We start from the raw sequence: 6,135 nt of genomic DNA, 5'->3' as shown, positions 1-6,135 counted from the left end.
GCGACTCGTAATGGGATAGTCGGCCAATAGCGATAGCGGCCAATAGAGGAGTCGGGTGTGCGTGTATCTGACTACTACTCGATGCGATCGGATCGCTACAGGAGCGTACCTACCCACCGCTACCTGTCCACACCATCTCTTCGAACGTTTGCCGGATAGATTGGAAACGTCGGTCGTTAGGTTTGACAAATAGAGGCCTCGATCTGCTCGTGCAATACCGAGACATCGATCGCCACCATTTTCGAATACCAATATTTTTATCCCTGTTTTTTAACTGTACCTCTCAAAATGTGAACAATTATCTGAAACTTTAATTAATTCGACAACGAATATTACCGTGATTGTAATATGAAAAATATCTTGTTTAATCTTTTTCTCGATAGATAGACCGTTACGAACGCGTTCCGCTCGTGTGCAATTCGAAATTGTGCGCAAAGAAATGGGAGAAGAGGGGGGCGGATGGGGCGGGTGAAAAGAAGTCGGTGGTGAACGGAAGCGGTGACAGGTACCCCGCAGACGTGGAACCCGGCGTGCCCTTAGCGGAACGGATAAGCGAGCGAAGCTAATCGAGGCGCGGGGAGGGGCAAGTTGCCAACTTGCCAAATAGAGAATCCGGTCTCGACGTAGGCGGTCCCAGTCGTGGCCCCCGTCGCCGCTCTGCGCGGGAGGAATTATCGCGGCCCCCGACAACCCCGTTGACGATCGTTTCGCACGGCCGTTCCGTAGGCCGATCGATTTACGTGGCGAGCCGTAACGGGATGATCGATCGACTGGCCGCTCGAGGAGGGGGAGGGGTCGAAAACGGTCGTTTCTCGCCGCGGGCCCCTTTTCTCGTACCGTAGGGCCGCGGCTACGACAACCTGTTACCTTGCGGCGCGAGACTCGACTCGAGGAGGAATTCCCTCCTCGATTAATATTGGCGGCCGGCGAATATTTAAAAGCGGATCGTGTTCCGCGTCAGCGAAACTGTCGGGGTGCTAAGGACGTCNCACGGATCGACAGCCGGTTGAATTATCTTCCCGAGGCGATCGTGTCGCCCCGCGTGGCTCGAGATCGTTCGTGTCGCGAACCGTTTCCTCGTCGTCGATGACTCGTTATTTACGGGCCGATCTTTTGCAAACTCTCCACGCTCGTATATGTGTATGTGTATGTACATACGTCGTTTCCTTCCATTCGCCCGTTTCTTTTTTTTTCGTTTCTGCTTAAAAAACCGCGTTACTTATTTTTCCGAGCAATAAAATATACTTTTTTCCTGCGTGGTAAATATTTCATTTGCGCGTATATTCTTCCTTTCTTTTCACGGAATTGAAATTTCGAAAATAAGAGGAAAGCTAAATGAAGGTTGTCAGATGAGGATAGGAAAAGGCATTGCTTGGATTCCAAAGGAAATATATTTATTTCCTTTATTAATGATAATGACGGTTTATCAGTGACGTCGAATCGAGAGGCTGTCGATCTAGACACCACCGTCCGTAACCCCGATCAACTAGCGTCTCCGGATACGAAGGCTAATAAAATACGATCGTTTCGTTCCCTCTCCTCCGTTTTCCCGATTCGTAGCAACGACTCGATCGGATGGCAGGGTATAAATAATGTAGAGGGATCGGTCGTTAGCTCTAAAAGAGCTACCCGCGTTTCTACGGACGCTCCTCACTCGGGGACAGATTGCCGTGTACCGCGGCGACGAACCGGTGGTCCACGATTGGTCGAAGGAATCGATCGGCCACGAGAGAAGAGAAACTCTCGATACAATAGTTTCGTTGTTTCTCAGGAATGAAACGAGCCATCCTGATCTTTCCTTCGTTCTCCGCGTATCGATCCGTACGCGGAAATTAAATCGTAAAGCAAAGGAAGACGGTTATTATAGTCGTGGAAACCGAGTGGAATAATCAAATGTGGAGTTTAAAATATCCACAAGCGGCGTAAATAAATATTTATATACATTTTTCCATCGATCGATCTATCCCTGGTTCGGCCTCTGCCCCAACCCTGTCGGGTTATTCGCGTACATCCGACGCGCTGTCAAGATATCGCCGTCCTCGACGTTTCGCGGTAATGCAATTAAGCGGGCTGATTTATTATTGAGGATGAAACGCGGAGCAGCTCGAATCCGAGCACACCCGCGCGAAATATCGGGACCAGGGATATTTCCGGGCCGGAATCGGATTAATCCGCGTGCGACGACCCGATTTCGTGGATCGATCGCCCACCCGGTCGTCAATCCGCCTCATTTTCTCGAACGTCCGGGATGATTCGCGCGCGTTCCCAGGAATTTGGTTAGCGTCGAGAGAGATGGATGGGGGGAATAATTTATGTGTGACTCGCGACGAGGATCTAACGTCAATCCGTTCTTCGAAAATGTTACGAGAGACGCTGTACGTTTGGATGGTTTGGAAGAAATATCCGGTTAGTGGTTGAAGTTTGGACGTTTTATTTTTAAACGTACCTAGTAACCGGCTTCGCTTTTGCACATTTCGAGTCGTTTCGATTAAGTTTTATCGGACACCGCCGACGTTTTCCATCGTTATAATTAATCGAGATGATTTTGCGTATATGCGTCTTACGTGAAATGATTTTATATATTTTGTAATAAGAAATAATTGGAATAATTACATCAATACTATGCTCTTATTAATTGGAAATCTATATGTAAGTATAATATCTATATAGAGAAAATTCATTTTCAAATTTATAAAAAATAATTGTTTCCATGTAATGTATAACAACCATACGTTAAAACTCTTATTATACATTAAAATATATAGACAGACGACTAATCGGATAACTGATCGGTTTTTAATAGTTGAGAATTATTCCGTAAATTTATTAAGAATTATCGATAAGTTTTTTGTTTCCTTTTTTTTGTAAATTAAACTTAAAGTTAAGTAATTAAAAATTCGATGTAATAATTTCTCAATGATTTTCTACAAGAATCAAAGTATGCGAAAAGTAGAAACTTTCTACTCTCTTTTATTTCGTTCGCAAATTTCAAAATCAAATACTAAAATTAATTTCAACATTTATAGCCACCGAACCGTGGCGACTCTCGAATAGGGTTAATCGATCCTCGAACGTGCGAAAAATTCAAATGAATCTTACAGAAGGGGAAAAAAGGGGGGAAAGGCCAGAACGAAATTGACCGATCGCGTGGTACATCTTCCGCGGCAGCGGAAAGAGGAGACGAAAGAGGAATGGGGAGGGGCATTAAGCCGTATTTACGCCTGACGGCGATTTCGCGTGGGCGAGCGGCAGCGGCAATTACCCGGGCCAAGCGAAGCCGCCTTAACGAGCGCCTCCCTTCCCTCCTCTCCCCGTAACCGATCGAGGTGTCCCACGAATTTTAAGGAACACCTTTGAGGGCCGCGCCGGCCGCCTCTTCTCTCCTACGATTTTCCCGCTGATTCTCCCGGTCGTGCAGCCCAAGGGCATGAAAAAAAAAGAGAAGAAAAAAGAAACGAGGAAGAGAGAGAGAGAGAGAGAGAGAGAAAGGCAGGAAGAATGATTCTCGGGAGCAGCAACCTGTGGACCGGGCTTTTTATCGCGCCGGTCGGAGCCGGCTTTACGAGGAGTCCCATAACGGAAATTTACGGTCCTCCGTTGCACCCTGCCCTTCCTTCCCTCTCTCTCTCTCTCTGTCTCTCTCTCTATTATCTCTCTCGACTCGAGTCGTGTCCCCAGCGCCGGGTCCCGATCCAGCGTTCCCAAGCCGATCAACCTTCGATTCGGATCGGAGGTTGGATCCACGGCCGGAAAGAATTAACGCCGATTAATTAAGGCCGCCGGATTCGGACACTCTGTGTGGTCCCGCGGGTGGGGCGATTCGGAGGGGGGGCCGGCGCGGTCTTTAAAGTACCGATTATATGTACGACAGCCACGGAACGGCCGCCTACGCTCCCTGTTTTCGACGATCCTTATTGATCCTGGATCCCGGTTCCGTTAAAAGAGAGGACTGTCCGGCGCTAATTGGGATTGGAGAGCGCCAAGAATCCGCGCCAACCGTTTCTCACCGAGCTTCGATTGGGGGGGATTGGGAGCAGGATGGATCGCTCGAATTTTATTTAGTTAGTCGTGTATGCTTTATGATGTGTAACTCTTCGTACGTGATTTTATTTAAATCGTGAACAAGAATAATATTAGGGAGCGAGACGGTGATTCCTTTTTCTTTTTTTTTTTTTTTTTTTTTTTTTGTTTAATTTTTTGATATTTGTGACGTGATTTTCACAGCCTCGAAACGCGATCCTCGGAAGATACGAGCGGGATAAAATTGTCACGGTAATTGAACACGAGCCGTAATTCAAACGATTTCCTAGTCAAAGCGTGATCAAAGCGTATCGCAGATCGAAGCGATCGATACAAGGCACGAGAACCGACTTTTATCCTGGCTTTTATCGGTTCGATCGGCTCGAATATAAATCCTCTTATCTCTTCCTCTAAAAACTTTTTCGCGTTTAGTCGCGAATGTCATTACCATATTCGATAAATGTCGTGCAATTTCAATTAGCAGCCAGCCAGAATCCGTTGAAACCTATCCCGAGATGAATATCTTTCCGCCTTTGATCGACGATACGAAATTAATAATCGGCAATAGTTTCGTGGTGAAATTACACGGTTGCCATCGATTATCGCGCTTTCGTCGAGCTGCTGCACTCAAAAATATATCTACGATCGACTCGCGTTTGGAGAAACGAGTATAGGTTTAGCTCGTCGTGGCGTGGAATGTAACGACGAATCAAATGGAATAATAAAAATAAAAATAAAAATTTTCATTCGCTTATAGAAAATGGATCATCTTATTATTTACACGCGAGAAATTCATGTTCGTTCAAACAGACGAGTGATAAGAAAGCGAGAAATTCGTATCATCTATCTCCCCTTCCGCCTCTGTTCGTTTTTTATTCGAGTAATAAAATCGAGAAATTTAATAAATTCGAATTTTTAAATTAGAAAATTGCAACGAAACTGTTCGTTACTTCGATTTATGATCCGTATCGCACGTAGGCAGTGAAAATGAGAAAAAAAACTCCGTCGCTGTCAGCCCATGAAGTTAACTCATTTCGCTACGCATAAGCGCGCGCGCACACGCTGTGCACCTGTCGCGAGATATATATAAAATTAACCACCGTTTAAATTTTTCGCAATTAACCGGCCGTTACAGCGAATAAGAAACGCGCCTCTCCCTCTCTAAATTCAATCGCCCTCTCTCTCTCTCTCTCTCTCTCTCTCTTTGCCAAAGAGTGACACGCGTGTTCCCGCGCGTGGAAGGAAATGAATCGACTAATAGAGACGGAGCGCGTTCAAATGGGCCACGGGCAGTCGTGGAACGCACACATTGTCGAACGCGAGCATTGGGGAGATCGTATCTGGCCGCCCACGGTCGGAAAACCGGCGCGACTCGAGCGCTCGCCCCTTTTGGAAAAGTTTGATCCGGGTGGTGCGCGACACGCGACCGACTCGCCGATAAGATCATTGTTCTACAAGCGGCGAGATGCGAGAAAGCGTGTGTCGGCCGATACAACCGGTACGATCGGCTTATCTCCGCTTCCTAGTCGGGCGGATANTTTTTTGGCCGCGTAGCACGGGACGTTCGCCAAGGTGAAACGAAACCGCGATCGATCCGCGATACGATCTACGCGAGACGCCCACGCGCTCCTCCGTCCTTCTCCAACCGGTCGATTTACGCGAGACTTGTGTCGCTCGACGGCTCTCAATTCCCCCACCATTTTGACCAACCGTTGTCTAATCGTTTCAATGTTATTTTTCTTTTTTTAAATACGATTGATACGTATTTATGAGAAAATGGAGATTTCGGTTTTCTATTTTCGATTCTTTCCAAAAATTGCTCGATACAGATATTTCGACGTTACTCATTGAACGAGTTCGAAATTTAATCCCATCCCTTCTCTGCAGCGGAACAACTCAGACTCGTACAACTCGCGGATACGCCTAAATTGTATACCCTGGATCGGATCGATTCTCTCCGGGCGTTGAAATAGATAAAATTCTCGTTAAAATTCCACGGGCCTTTTTGCATCCCGTCTATAAAAGGCGCGAATCGTCGACCAGTCGTTGGTCCCCGATAAATTCGCCCACGCCGTCGACCGCGTTCCGGCTGATGAATGTCTGTTTTTCCACTCG

The sequence above is a fragment of the Apis dorsata genome, unplaced genomic scaffold, assembly GCF_000469605.1.
Source record: "Apis dorsata unplaced genomic scaffold, Apis dorsata 1.3 scaffold_486, whole genome shotgun sequence".
NCBI classification, from domain to species: Eukaryota; Metazoa; Arthropoda; class Insecta; order Hymenoptera; family Apidae; genus Apis; species Apis dorsata.
The sequence above is the reverse complement of the archived record's forward strand: the minus strand, read 5'-3'. Positions refer to the sequence as shown.